The sequence below is a fragment of the Cynocephalus volans genome, chromosome 16 (genome assembly GCF_027409185.1).
Source record: "Cynocephalus volans isolate mCynVol1 chromosome 16, mCynVol1.pri, whole genome shotgun sequence".
NCBI lineage: Eukaryota > Metazoa > Chordata > Mammalia > Dermoptera > Cynocephalidae > Cynocephalus > Cynocephalus volans.
Window position 1 is genome coordinate 12,603,325 of NC_084475.1, and position 16,329 is coordinate 12,619,653.

Genomic DNA, 16,329 nt, shown 5'->3' on the forward strand with positions numbered 1-16,329 from the left:
ATTTAATTTCATACAGGCTTCCATTTCCATATGAATTTATGAAAGTTATCACGGTGTGATGAATTCTTCTATTGTTACACTTGACTCTCTTTATCCTGACTTCAAGCATATTTTCAGAAATGATTTAAATGTTTAAGTGTTTCTTTATAAAAATATGTTGTACTTTACAAGGTTCAGGAACTATATATTTTATTTGCAAAGACACTTTGGAGTTTTCTAGAAAGTTAGTTGGCCACGTATCTTGGGACAGTTAAACTTACCTGTAAGCTTGCCCTGTGCTGTTTGAATGTTTGGTGATCAGGTCAGATTCCTGGTACATAAAACCAGGGATGGCTGATTGTTTCAAATGATTTGAATGGCATCTTTTCAGTTAAGGTGATGTCATTTGAACTCATCTGTGTTGAATGAGTCCCTTTCTAGAGTTTTTTTTTCCACCAGAGGTTTTCCCAACCTTTTCATAATAGCAAATAGCATGTGCCTCTTCTCTAGACAGAACCTGTGTGAGATGCAAAGACTGAGTTCTAAATGAGCTTGGAAGAAACTACCAGGGTGTTTTATTAAAAAAAAAAATTGTGTCTTTCTCTGCTTATTTTTTACTTCAAAAACCTTGTTCCCTTCATCACACAGGACCTACAGACTGTTGCTCCATATACAGATTATTTGCTGTATGGTTTGTGAACATGTGAGCTGCATTTTGGGGTAACTCCATATGATGTGTGTTTGTATATATAGATGTTTAATCTTTTTTGTGTCATAGATGGTTCAGTAGCTTGTAAATAAGGAAACAGCTCTCAACTGTGCTAAATTTTCCTAACAACCACAAGTTCACCTTCTTTTGAAAATAACTTATATGGATGATTCTAAACAGCTTTTGTTAAATTTCAAAAAACCAAATCTCTTTGTATCATGGCAATTTCATTTTCTACCCTTTTAAAAAGATGAAGACTAGACACAAAAGGACGTATATTGTATGATCCCACTGATATGAAATGCCTCGAGGAGCAAAGACAAATAGTGAATTTGTAGTTGCCTAGGGCTGGGGGTGGGATGGAGAGTATCTCTAAATGGGCACAACGTTTTATTTTAGGGTGATGAAAATGTTCTAAGATTAGATTGAGGTGATGGCTGTGCAACTCTGTACGTATACTAACATTTATGAAATTGTACACTTAAAACAAGTGAATTTATGGTATTTCAATTATATCACAATAAAGCTGTTAAAAAATAAAATGATGAAAGCTAAAAGCCAGTGAATAGCTTTGAACCTTTTCTCCCTCCTCCCAAAGTATAAGGTTTATATATATTTTTCTGATTAACTAATTACACTATTTTAATAATATTTGCAACTGTGGACTATCTAAGTCGATTTAAGTCATGCTCAGCTGCAGTAAATCTTTTGCACTTCAACCAGATGGTAGCCAAGGCAGTTCTTCTTTTGCTCGTGGCAGAGTTGGAAGAGACTAAATGGAAGCAAGCAAGATATAAGGCTCGATTTGGATGAGGTGAGGTGCCATCATGTTCACCTCCTTTATTGGCCAGTGCAAGGTACACGACAGAACGCAAATCAAGGAATGTAGAAATACATTCCACCAACCCTTCTGTAGGAGGAACTAAAAAATTCAAGGTGAATGCTGAAGGGATACCTGTACTCCCATGTTCACTGCAGCACTATTAACAATAGCCAAGAGTTGGAACCAGCCCAAATATGCATCATCAAATGAGTGGATAAGGAAACTGTGGTATATCTACACAATGGAATTCTACTCTGCTATAAAAAAGAATGAAATACTGCCAGTTGCAACAACATGGATGGACTTAGAGAAAATTATATTAAATGAAACAAGTCAGACACAGAAAGAGAAGTGCCACATGTTCTCACTTATTTGTGGGAGCTAAAAATAAATAAATAAATATACAAACAAATAAAGGGAGGAGAGAAGATACAACAATCACAACGATTCCTTGAACTTGTTAAGGCAAGTGAAAAGATATGATGTGGTGAGGGGGGAGGAAAGAGGCATGGGGAAAGGGGGATGGGTAAAGGGACACAAAAATCAACTACAATATTGAGAAGTTAAAATTGAAAAAAAAAAAAAAAAAAAACAGGCCTGGATGCTAGAAGAATCGTGGGCCTTTGTGGTTTACTTGATTCACTGAGACCTAGTCAGGAATTTCCTTCTCCTCTTCGGAGCACCCATTTCCCATTTATATTTTGGGAATAAATATCTTTGCTTTTCATTTTTCATGGCCCAGGTACATATCAATAAATGTGTTACTGGTACAGGGGAGTCATTATGCCTCCTGTATGAGCCCAAGCTTTCCTCTGCGTCCGCCTGACTGCTAGGCAGGAAGAAAGAGCACATCGGCAATAATAAAATAAAGAAAAACGACAAATGTTTGTGGTTCACAGCTTCCTTTTGGTTAGTCATAACAGTCTGTAATAAATATTTGGAATTTTTGAGTGTGGGTACTCACAGAAGTAAGAAGCATCATTTTCCTCTTTAAAGAGTTAAAATATCCTGCTGATATGTCTTCTAATCCTTTACTATTTTCTAAAAGATTGAGCTATTTCTCCAGAGTGCAAGAGTGTTAGTCCTAAAGAAATATATCATTTAGGGTCTGGCCATTCAGCAGATGAGTTCAGGGACAGGCAGGGAGGCCAGCTTACACTTCAATGTTTTTATTTTCTGAATATTGTTGCAATCTGTGCTTCTTAAAGATACAGTAGCCTTGGGCTTGAAATAGGTTATATGAACCTCACGGATCCATGTATTACTGATTTCTATCCTCATTCCCCACATTGTCTTTGTGGCATTCTGCTAATTATTTCTAGGAGTCCTACCCTCAAAGAAGATCATATGGTATCCATCACATTCCTCCTGCCCTGGTCACTGTTCCAGATCCTGTGTCTCTTGCTGAGCCCTTTGCTGTGGGTGAAGGATCCAGAAGGTACTTTATCATTACTTCTGACGCTGACCAGCTTTGGTCACCTCCCCCTGCCACACACACACACACACACACACACACACACACACACACACACACACACACACAACAGCCACTGCTGCCTTTCCCAGTTACTTCTGCTGCTTTGGCTCTCAGAGGTATACTGCAGCTCTTGAAGGGCTGCATGGTCCAGCACTCTCTGTGGCCACACCTTGCTTCATGTAGAAATGAGAGGATGTTTTTCATTCCCTTGTGTGTAAGTGTGTCACCTGGGCACCAAAACAGTACTACTTCTGCTCCAATTTGAAGTATTTTCAATGAATTATATCTTTTTATTTTCTGCTCTGCTGCCCACTCTCTTTAGTTTAAATATGTCATGGACTTGCAGATTTTTCATTTTAACAAATGCTATCGAGTTATTCTTCAAAGTGGCATATCCATTTATTCCCCACCAGCACTCATGACAGTGAACCACTTCTCCATCTCTGCACCAACTCTGACATGCCTTGGCAAGTGGTATATTCAACAGCCTGACTTGGTAAAGGAGGCTCTGAGTCCAAGAGTGGAAGAAGTGGAAGAAAAAAGAGTCTTAGTCCATGGAGTTTCTCTGAGCCAGGTATATTAGTCAGGAGTCCCCATAGAAATAGAACAAACAGGATGTGTATACATATAGAAAGAGATTTATATTAAAGGATTGGCTCATGTGATTACAGTGGCTGGCAAATCCAAAATCTGCAGGGAGGGCCAGCAGCCTGGAGACCCAAGGAAAAGATGATGTTTCACTCCAGGTCCTAAGGCCATCTGCTGGCAGAATCTCTCTTGCTTTGGGGAGGCCAATCTTTTGCTCTATTCAGGCCTTCAAATGACTGAATGAAGCCTACTGGCATGATGAAGGTCAATCTGTCTTATTCAAAGGCCACCGATTCAAATGTTCATTTCATCCACAAATACCCTAACAGAAATACCAGAGTAATGTTTGATCAAATATCTGGGCACTGTGACCCAGACAAGTTGATACATAAAATTAACCACCTCCCCAGGTATGGCTTGACTGATGCTTTGTGCCTATGAGGGGCAGAGAAGTGCAAGAAAAATGACCACAGCTGAAGGGGACTCACAACCTGGGAGCTGATACTCAGTACTGACTCAAGTGGATGGTCAACGGAGGACTAGTTAAAATGACCTTCATCCTGATCAATGCCAGCATAGATCAAGGAAAACTAAGGACCATCCCTTATCACCTTGACAATATGGAAGTCCATCAATGATTTACTATAACTCAAGGGCAAACCTGGTTGGAGGAACCCTGACTTGCTTAAGATGTAGTGTCTTCTAAAATAAATATGGCTCGGTGTAGAAATACTAAGCTAGGCACTAAATCAGAGCTTTCTAAAAGAGTGCTCTCAAGTTAAATTGGAGTCATAGGAAGACATTGTTTTTTTCTCCCCTGATTTTGGTGACTTCCTCATAGTCTGACCAGGTAATGTTACTCTGCCTTCTCCTGTGCATGTGCCAGAATGCCATTTGCAAATTTACAGGCATTATATGAACTGTGACATCACCTGTCCAACAGCAGAGCTAGTCTAATAATATTGAACATGCATTCTTCACAGAATATCTTATTACACCTCTGGCTGTTGTTTTTGCTACTTGACCATGACCCAAATTGGTCAGAGATTCATTAAGACCTCCAAAGCAGCTGTCTAGAGGCCCCAAAGGAAGGTGTGAAGATTAACAGCCTTGAATCAAGGCTGTTAGAGGATGTCCTTAATTAATAGTGACAAGGGATTACTGGCCCCATCACCATTCTAAACGTTCTTGAACCACACAAACTGACACGGGTTTATTTTTGTTTGCGTTATTGAGTAAACTCTAGAAACTCAGTAGATTTAAGTCTTTCCTTCCCTAATTCAGCAGGACCTAGAGGCCTCAGTTCTCCTATAAAATATGCCATTGATATCTCTAAAAAGCAAAATGCTTCTGGAGTTGTGGGTGGAAAGGGAACTGTCTTGTTCATTCCAAGTGTTCTTTCATCTTTTTTCTTTATTCTCATAGTACGCTCTACCCTTCTTTGTCCCTGTTCCCTTATGTGTACCTTAATCTTACCAGTAGCACCTATAGGTTCTAAGTATGACATTGAAGCTGAGTTGGTTTTAACTGTGTCTTAGAATCTACTTTCAGATCAGCAGTGGTCACTTACATGGTATGTTCCACGTAATGGTCTCCTTTTGGGAATCCTGAAGGTATGTCCCAATGAGACACAGACTAATTGAGGAAAGAATTATCAGTCACAAATCAAATATCCTTTGAAAACAAACCATCAAAATCTTTCTCTATATAGCTTTATCATGGATTCTCAGTAACATTCTGTCTTTCATCACCTATGGTATATATTGAAATATATATGTGGCTTATTACTTTTGTTATACATATATATTCCTTCATTCATGAAATTTATAAAAAAACAAAATTCAGTCTTTCAAAAATACTTATTAAATCATTGGCATTCAGACTACAATAGAGCTTTGAAAAAACAGAATGAGTTTTGAGTGTTTAATTAGTAAGCATTTTATAAATGACCCTTGATACGCTGTTGCTAGTTAGTGCTTATTAGAAGAATTTTAACAACAATACCAACAACAATAAAACTTCATGTATCTTGAACCTTTGGGCTAAAATCTAATTCTTTCCTAGAACGGCTAGTGAAAATTAGGACCTTAATTTTTATGCCCATTTTACTAGCTAGAGAACTGAAATCAGAGCAAAGTTGTTACTTGTCTGAGATATTTACCAATACTGCTATGGGAAAATCCTCTCTTCTTGTATGTAACTAAGAGCTCTTTTTACTAAAATAGTGGTTTGCAAATAAGATTGCCAGATTCAGCAAATAAAAATACAGAATACCAGTTGAACTCGAGTTTCAGATAAACAATAGATAAGTTTCTTTAATGTAAGTAAGTCTTATGCCCTGTTCACAAACTACAGCATGCAAGATTTAAGAGGTTTGCAGATGTCATTTCTGGACTTCGTTGGTGGGAGGAGGAAGGAAGGGAGGAAGGCTCAGGGTTTCCTCATTCCTTCCCTTATTCAATCAGAAAGGTCATAAGCTCCTATGTAAGATTTTCTTTGATGAAATTTCTGTGTCAAAAAAGCGAGCGGGGTGGGTTTAAAAACATATTCCAGTGCCAGAAGACTTCTTGGCCTTGCTGTGCGATAAGAGATTTGATAAGGAACAAATAAGAACCTCAACAGGAAGGAACACACACATTTTTTGAGAATCCAATGAAACCTACATTTTACCATTTTAAAGCAATTCCTTCAATTTCTGCTGATTTGAAAAAGAAAAACTTAATTGTAACCAGAAGGAGTATATTTTATACATTTTTATGTTTAACTGGAACCAGGAACAAATTTATTTCATAAAGCAACACTATTAGAATCAATCAGAAAAGATATGTAAGAGGTTATGTCAAAAAGCTCATGGAAAGATTTGTATTATCTTTTAATTCTATTTTTCTACAAACTTTCTGAATTACCCTCCGTATATACAAATACATCTATGTAATATTGTAAGTCACATGCATTTTAGGATATATACTTATAGACATGGATTGCCTAAAAGAATAAATAACATGCAAATATGCCACACACCATACACAGATATATGGCCATTCATAAAGAAAAACAAACTTTAAATGGATGAAAAAAAGCAAAGTTGCATAACAATTACACCCCTCAAAACAACAAAACTTAAGTTGCCTACATCTTAAAAAATAAATCTATATGGATTCACCTACTTCAAATTAGCAGCATAACCCAATGAAACCTATTTACTTCTAAAAATTTAAGAAATTTATTTTTCATTCTTAAAAATAATAACAGAAATAAAAAATTAAAAAATAGCAGAGTATTGAGGATTTTATCTGAAATTAGAGCAAATTATCCTGGTGATTTTGGCAGGCTTTCACTGGTGTTTTCCATTTGGGCTCATCAGTTTGGCCTATGCACCAAGAGGAACGTCCTTTCAAAATGGATCCACTTTTGGTATATAAAATGCATACATTTAAGCCAGTTTGTATAACAGTAGCAGCACTGATATATCCACTTTCATAAAATTATACCTTTCAGGTTAGAATAGGAAACAGAGGTTAATAAGACAGCTATGACTTGACCAAGTTCACATCAAGTATTAGGGGCAAAGATGGGGTACCTGAGCTTATATTTGCACTAATATCTATAGGTATTTATGAGGACAAGAGATTTATAAAGAAAAAGAGTAGAGGAGTCTAAGAACAGTGCTGCATAAAGAAGCATCTGTCTCAAGATGTGATGCTGGATCCTATTTAGTTTCTTACCAGGACAGTGTCTGAGCAGCTGCATTCCTGAGGCTGACAACCCTGGTTCCTGAAGTTTCTGCTCTAGGTCTGGATTTTAGGAAAACAGCATTCTTGCCATAGGCACAAAAATATTCATGCACACAGTTCATAAAACATCTGTCTATGGGGCACTGGATAGGGAGAGGCCACGAGTGTGGGAATCACCAGGCAGGGATGAATGCTCCCTTAGAACAGAAGTAAGGCTGTTGGTGCCAAGAGCCTAGCGGTGGCCACTCGTTGCACCCGTGGGCACCTCCAGTGAAGTGCTCTGGGTAAATATTTGAGTTGCTCTCCTTCTGAGAACTTTGATCAATACACTGCTTATTGGCAAGTTTTTCTATAGTGATGATTGTGCCCCGTCTTTCACATCTCCCTATGACTTTCCAGAAAAGGGAAAGGATTGGATGATATTTTCAGCACGAATTTTATGAAAGGGAAAATGGTTTTCATTTTTTCTCTGTCATCCTCTGAGTGATCATCTTATCAGGGAATTGGAGATTTACACTATTTTCTCCGTATTCCAATGGTGGATCTATTAAGGAGAGAAGCATACGTGGCATCCCTTAGAGATAGACCAGGAAAAGGTTTCTCTCAAGGAAGAAATTACCTGAATTCACAACTACACATTGTACACATTGCATGTGTGTGTGTGTGTGTGTGTGTGTGTGTGTGTGTGTGTGTGGTGTGTGTGTGTGTGTGGTGTGTGTGTGTGTGTGTGTGTGTGGTGTGTGTGTGTGTGTGTGTGGTGTGTGTGTGTGTGTGTGTGTGTGTGTGTGTATTGGGGGTATTTTCTTATTTGAATAGCACTGACAATATTTTTTTTCTGTCATTATCTCTGACTGTTCTCCAGGTGTCTAGAACTTTGGTTAAAGGGAGAGTTCAGGTTCTCAATTGTGAATTCAAAAGGCCTAAAATTAAAAAAATTTTTTTTTCATTGTATCAGTCCCACCTCCTTCTTAAAGACACAAAAGTAGAATAAATTGCTGTCTATACATTATGTGTCAAGAAGTCTTCAAATTGGTACACATGTCTCTCTCAATGACTTGCTTCAATGTCTCAAAATACTAACATCAGAGTTATTTGGGGGGATAAGGAGTATAATGCCTAAAGAATGAACGTGAAAGCAAGTAAAAAAAAATTGAAAATATTGACATTAACCTGATTCCTTCCAGTTTTAATATCTTATAATTTACAGTGCTTTAACTAGTGTAGTACTAGAAAGTTAGAGTTTCTGGCTGGGATGTCTGGTTTGTGTAATAATAGAGCTGTAAGATACTGCTGAACTATCCACAGTTCTAAACTATATCAAGCCCCCAAGAGTGGTTCTTTCCCAACAAAATGAAAAATTTAATAAGGTAACCATACCGATTATGTTCTATGTGCCAGACACTTTTCTCAGTACTATACATGCATTCACTAATTTATTCCTTACAATGATGCTGTGACATAGGTATTATTATTAACTGCATTTTACAGATAAGAAAACTGAGATCCAGTAACTTGTCCAAGGTCATCTAAAAAATGGCAGAACAAGAATTTTTACCCAAGCAATCAGACCAGGAGAATGGGTGGCAATTTAATACCTGCTCTATGCTCCTTGCCTCCAACATATGAGAAAGTTAGATGATGATGCAGCAATGAAAACAAACAAACAAAACAAAACAAAAAACAGTTTTCCCAGTGAATGGGAAGGAATTGCAGAAAAGAACTGCTTGGACAAGGCTAGATTCTTTAAAGGAAGGCAGGGAATCAGAGTTGTAATTTATTCTCTTTCATGCTGTCCTACATCAACCATTCCTTTAATAACCCAAACACCATTTTTTCCTTTAGCTAAAATCATCTGATGTCAAAGATGACAGAGGTGCTCTTTTTGTAAGAATGGACTGTGGAAGGAGTAAGCCATGTGATATTTCTCAAGTCCCATGTCCATTTGTTAAAGGGGCAGCACGTACGTTGGCATTGCTGTTGTATTACATTAAGTAATAATACCATTGCTCTACGCCTCCAGAGAAACTATGAGAATATTTACCAACCTAATGGGTAATTCCACATCATTAGCAACTACTTTGTTTTTGAGTAAGGGCTCTGGTGAGGCAAAGTTTTCTTTCTGGCTGGCAGAGAAATATACTTTGATTTATGCAGCCTATTGTAGTACAATGAGCAACCCTGATTAATGTGTTTTCTTTTACAACTTTTTCAGTGATTCAGATCTGGGACCTGAATGGCACCCTGGCCTAAAAAGAAACACACATCAACTGATAAGGAAATGGGCTCTCTCAAGAAAGGGTCAGTCTTCCATTCATGGAAGAGACAGTGGGGAATCAGTAACTAATACTCATGATATATGCTCAAGATCCAAAAGCTACTTAGATGAAGAAGCAAACTTATGTCTTGACTCTAATAATGTGGATTCACTCTCGAACTCCAAATATACCAGGCACCAGGCTCGATGGTTAAGGATGATTACAACACTGGAACACTTTATTATTCTAGGAATTTAAAATCTACTTAAAATTTATTTCCACTATGAGATTTAAAGACTTTTTCCGATGAAAGGTGAGATTATTCCCTTGCTTATAAGGGGCATCAGATCCAACTTAAGTGTTGCCAAGTTTTATCAGATAGTTGAAACAAGTGGTCAGTGGATGTACCAGTATTATTATTTTAACAAATTGAACATTGATATAAAAAAGATTTAATGGAATCACACAAAAACATTAACCCTGACCAAGTCTGGATAATAAATTAATGGCTATTTTTATAATGGAAAATTATTTTATCTTCTAACTCGTGCTTTTTAATCTCAAATTTTCTAAATAAATATTACTTTTTTAATAATTGGAAAATAAAAATGATAAATCCTTCATAAACGTAGATTCAAAGGAACAACATTTTTTTTTATTGTAAGAAGGCTATACTTTATAGAAAGACACCAGTGCAAAAGCACCATGAATGGCCCATCCCCAGGTCTTTCCACTGGAAGATTAGTCTCACACATTTAGGAAATTTAGGAACTGGCAAAGGGGAAAGAAGTGTAAGGTGAGTTCTCTGCCTCTGTCCTGGTTCTGCCGAGGGCAGAGTTAGACAAGCCCCAAATACTAAACAAATATCTTCAGTCCCCTGGCCCCATTCAGAAACTCACCTCTGGGCTTTACATGAGAAACTGAAGCTTGGGATTTGGATCTGCACATGTGGCTAAGGAAAAGCAAGTGTTCAACGCCTACCTTGAGCCCTCCACCCACAGGGAAATGGGGACTTGAATCATAACTGTATTCCGTTTAAAAGACACTTAATTTAGAAATGTGCAATATGTTGAACAGGCACAGAACCAAACCAAATGTTTGCAGTAATAGAAATTTCCATATGCTGTACAACATTTAAAATCTGTTATTTGCCTACACTAGCCTTCAACAGCGGGACCTTTCTCTAGGGCTAAAATGACAACCTCTATCCAGCCGCCAGTACTAACACTGATGTTACAGACTGTATACTGTGTGCCCTCTTGGTTTCCAGGCAAGATGCCTCCCTCCAAAACTACCCATCACTTAAGAACTCCCATAGCAGGGGTCCATGGAGGGGATTGGGCATAAAGAACTGAAAGAAAATAATGTTTCAGTGGAGAGCTATAAAATGGGAACTTTGGAAAGTTTTGCTTGGGTTCCCATGATTTCACATTAAATCAGTTTTCTAGAGTTATTCGTAGTCGTGGAACCTAATGTTAATAAGTATAATAATATCAAACATGGAGTGCTTTACCATTTATAATGTTACCCTAAGCCTCCTTTTGCAGATGAAAACATGGAAGCAGAAAAGGTAAAGGAATATCTCAGAGTCACATAGCCACACAAAAAGAAACAGCTGATACTTGGTGTGCATTTTTCTTCTAGGGACTAATAAAATAAAATAAACAGGAATTAACTTGGCATCCAAAGCATCATATCTTTCTCACCATGGAAAGAGAGAGAGAGAGAGAGAGAGAGACTGAGAGAGAGAGAGAGAATGAATAAGATCAGATAAGAAATAAGGCCAAAATCATGCCACAAGCAAAGTGTCACTGTAAAAGAATTTTGACACATGAGTTTTTGCAATTCTATTGCTGACACTTGGTTATTCATTTGTTCAAGGGCATCCTCTCAAGGGAATTCTTCTGTCTATACTCCGGCATCCTCTCAAGGGAATTCTTCTGTCTATACTCCAGCCTGCCTCTTTCTCAACCAGGTCACCTGGGGACCAAGTTTCCACTCCTACCTTCCTTTGCCTTCCTCAAAACTAAATTCTTTGGTCCTTTTAAGGTGCCATTGGAGCAATCTAAATTAAAATGTAAAGGAAAAAATTAATAAAATATCCAGTTCTACATTCCAGAACACTGGCTGCATATTTTAAAAATTTTATTGAAGAATAATATACATATAGAAAGAAGTGAACATATCAAAAGAATACAGCACTATGAATTTTCAAAGTGAACACACCTGTGTAACCAGCATCCAGATCAAAGACAGAACATTCCCAACTCCCCAAAGGTCTGCCTCGCTCTTCCTTCCAGTCATCACCTCCCAAGTAAGGATGACCACTGTCTTGACTTCTAATAGCATAGTTTTGTGTGTTTTGTACTTTATAAAAATAGAATCATAAATTATATATTTTCGTGTCTGCCTTCTTTCACTCAACATTATTTTTGTGAGATTCATCCATATTAATGTGTGGAGTTGTAGATTTTTCCCCATTATTGCTCCATCATATGCAATTGTGTGAATACACCATGATTTATTTACCTAGTCTGCAACTGAAAGATATTTGGTTTGTTTCGAATTCTTGGCGACCTCAAATAGTGTTGCTGTGAACACTTTGGTGCATCCTTTGGTGAACATATGTGAATGTTCCTGATAGGTATAAACATAGGAGTGTAATTGCTGGGCCATAGGGAATGCATATGTTCAGCTTTCTTAGATACTACCAAATAGTTTTTCAAAGTGGTTTGATCAACTTCCTTTCTCACCAGCTTTGTATGACAGTTTGGTTGCGTAAATACCTTGCTAAGTCTTAGTACTCCCTTCCTTTTCATTGTACTGTCTTTTGCTACGTATGTAGTGGTATCACATTGTGATTTTATTTTGCATTTCCCAGCTATGCACCCTAAGATATGCTTATAGTAACTGAGCGATCTTTTCCCGAGAAGTGACTTTCGAAGAAGGAGTTCTACGTATTCTAGATCAAGGTTCTTCAACAGCGGCACTATTGACATTTTGAGCTGGATAATCCTTTGTTGTGGAGGAGTTGTCCTGTGCATCGTAGGAGGTTTAGTAGCACAACCCACAGTTACAGCAACCAAAAGTGTCCAAGCACTGCCACATGTCTGCGGGAGGGGAGGAAATCATCCTTGGTTGAGAACCACCGGTCTAGATCCATTTGGTACATACGTTCTTGGAAGTGTGTCCACTTCTGTAAGCTCTTAGAGATAACATCAGGATAAGGGATGTCTACATAGCACCAACGCAGCAACAGAGCAGGGTGCAACCCAGCAGAGCAGGGGGCAAAGGAAGAAAGACTCCCAGGACCTCAGTGTATGTTCCATGACTCAGGGGGCAAAAGTTCATTTGCAACAGTTTAAGAATGTGTGGTTGCCTGCCATTACCACTCCAACCGAAAAATCTCTGAGATTCTTCTGCATGCTATCCAACCACGAATGGAAACACATTCATTCAGAAAGCCTTTGGCCAGCCAGGACCTGCTGATCAGTAAAAAGCAGGAAACTAAATAGCGGAGTTAAATTCCTTTTATTTTCTAAATTTACAACATAAAAGAAAAGGCAAGTTGCCAGGATATGCTTTTCTTATTCATCTAGCTTAAAGCAAATATACCTTGAGACCAACATTTTTTTTTTTTTGATGGACAAGGAAGTGTGTGTGTGTGTGTATGTGTGTTGTGTGTGTGTGTATAAAAAAAGTCTTGAGGTTAACCAGCATAAGGGTGTGAGTTTATCTCTTAACCCTGCCTAACACAGTTTACATGTGTACTGAAGCTTCCAGAGACAGAATACCCAGACTTAAATCCTGTCTCTGCCACAAAATGCTGGGTTATTTCATTTTATCTAATCTCTTTGCATCTTGATTTCCTCATCTGTAAAACAGAGTTTATAAGGCTGGCCTATCTCATAAGGTTCTTTGGGGATTAATGAGTTAATTGTCACAAGGCACAGAGAATAGTGCTTGACAATAGCAATGTTTAATGAAAGTTGGCTGCAGCATGTGATCAATAGGTTACTCAACAATCCTGTGAACAGGTACCATTACCCTACCTCCCCCAAAAAGGAGCTGCATTCAGAAAGGTAAAGTATGTTGCCCCATGTCTCACATTTAGTTTCAGTGGGGTTAAATCTCAAACCCAGGCAATTTCCTTAGGCTTCCTACTGATGGTGGTGTTCTGTTCAGCATCCCATTTCCCATGAGTCTTGCATGAAATCCATAGTAGAAAGCCCCCTATGCTGTTCACAAACTACAAAAATCCCAAATACCTCATTCCTGTTTTGAATTTTAATGTTTTTAAACTTAAAGTTTTTCAGTGATAAAAGAACTTTGTTAATTTTAGTCATAGCTTTTTCTCACATAAGCAATGCATATGAGCCCTGTCATAAAATCAGCTACCAAAAAAGATCAAGGCAGAGTTTATGAAAATAAGGAGGCAGACCAAATTAAATGAATGAAACATTTCCTTCTCTCACACTCTCTTAGAATTTGTTGTGGTGGTTATTGTTAGCTACCTAAAACATGATTTCTACAGTCAGATTATTTGGAATGACTTTAGAAGAGTGACATGGTGGGGTTAGCGTGACAATAGCAGCATTTAAAAGTAACTGAGGAAAAGTAGGTGGTAATGGCATTAATAGATGAGATTTTATTTCATGCAAACTTTGCAAGACAAATGAAATCTTTGCACCTGATGATTTTTGAAAACAATTTGCAAGATATAATTATATTCCTATGGAAATTGGGCCAACTTTTTGCTGTAGAAAATCACAGAGGAAAATCAGTGGGCTGAATAAAGGCTGACAATGAGGCCTTATAAATCAATTAAAGTCAGATTTATACGCCCAAAGCCCTGATCATTCTGCAGATCTCCTACAGTCATTCTGCTTTGTCACCCATGGAATTGGCCACACATATTGTCCTTTGCTTAACACTAAGTCTCAGCTGTCTGAAAAGCAAAATTAAACATGTGGAAGTTTTTGCACTGGACCTCTTTGGAAAACCATGACAACTCTCCCCCAAGTAGAAATCTCATCAGGGTCAGAAAGAGCTTTTGGTAACCCCAGGACTTCTGGGCTTGAGTTCTTAATCCGGATCTCTTGGTTTTTGGAATCTCATTGTTTATCTCCATGTAGGCTTTACCCATTTGTTTTATAAGGAGGCCAACAATTGGTCACAGACAGCATAGAAGAGAAGCTGAGCACTTCCTGCTAGGTCAACACAGTCCTGCAAGCCCAGGACCTGGAGCAGGTGCCAGGGGCTTAGGTCAGCCCTCTCTGTGAATGGACGTCTTCTGTCTTCTGATCCCAGGTCGCCATCATTCATATTTCCCATTACCCATAACTGACCCAATGATTCTGAAGCTTTTCTACAAAACCTAGCACTGTGCCCACAATCCCTCCAGCCAAGACCCTTTAGTAAGCCATTGTTCCTGAAAGAAATCTGCTCCAGTTAGAAGGGAGAGATATAACTAAGACCTCCCTCTTCTCAGCTTTATGAAAGAAAGAAAGAAAAAGACAAGAGGAGGGGCAAGTTCAAACAGACCATTCCTTCTTCCTCCTCATGTGACTCACCCAGTGTAAGCTGGATCCACATGCTAAGAAACAGCTGTGACTGGCTTCATGGTCTGAGTAGTGAGAAGTATAACACAGCCCCAAGAGGTCTGGTGCTGCCTGCCATCAGTCACTTTGGAAAAGCTGTATTAGCTGTTTTAGATTCTACATCACTGAGACAGTCCTGTTCTCTTGGATTAGTCCAGCCAGCTGCAGACCCTGGCTATGTATTAGGATCATACGGGAAGCTAAAACTCCCAATCCCCATGCAGACCCCAAGAACAGTGAAATCTCCAGGACCTAAGAAACATGTTTTTGGGTTTTGTTGTTGTTATTTAGAATTTCCCCAGGAAATTCCAATGTATCATCAAGTCTATGAACCCCTCGCTTTGTGCACTATCTCTGAGACACTGGATATTCTCATTTATAGCAACTTGCACCTGGAGTTCTCATTGCTGGCAATATCATCATTATTTTTTAAAATTATTCTGGAAGGCCTGCAAGCAACCGCACCTGCTAAATATTTTTTCCTTGTAACATGACTTAATTTTCTTACTCTAAATTCTTGCCTTCCACATAAACTGCTTTTGCAGAAACTGTCATTGCTCAGGAAAACACCCCACACTTTACAAAAGTACCACAAACATATTATGTGGAGGAACTGGCCCTTGAGGAAGAGTGCAATGATAAAAATAAAAAGCTTCTTCCAGTCTCAATTCCATGAAGCTCTGGGATACATATTTCTCTTTCTCATGGATAATTTGATATGTAAATAAAAATGAAAATGCCACTTTAATATTAAATTTCCTATATGGAAACATAATTCTTCATAGTGGGGGCAAAATAAATTTTTTCTCTCAATTACCATTACATAAATTGCATGTTTTCAGAAAAAGACATATATGTGAATCTAAGCATTCCATTCTGCTGATTTTGGTCCAAATTTCTTGATATATGAGAAATTTACAAATCAAAAGAATTCAAAATTTAAAAGATTCTGCCCATAGTTTTTTGCTTTAGTGTCATTATATTGCACTGAAATTTTCTGCTGCAAGCCGCACATTGCTGTATGGACTAACAAGAAAAAAAGTTGAAACAAATATCTGTCAGAGTTTCCTTGTGATCTCAATGTGACTTTGGTCAGGACCCATTTTAAGAAGAGAAGCAAGAACAAAGGGTCAGATAGGCAGCTGCAAACCCCCTCTGAAATTT

At 38.1% G+C, this 16,329-nt stretch overlaps 1 pseudogene; it reads right to left on the reverse strand.

The window, feature by feature from the left end:
• Positions 1-16,329, reverse strand: part of LOC134364446 (structure-specific endonuclease subunit SLX4-like) — a 167,701-nt pseudogene that overhangs the window by 23,276 nt on the left and 128,096 nt on the right.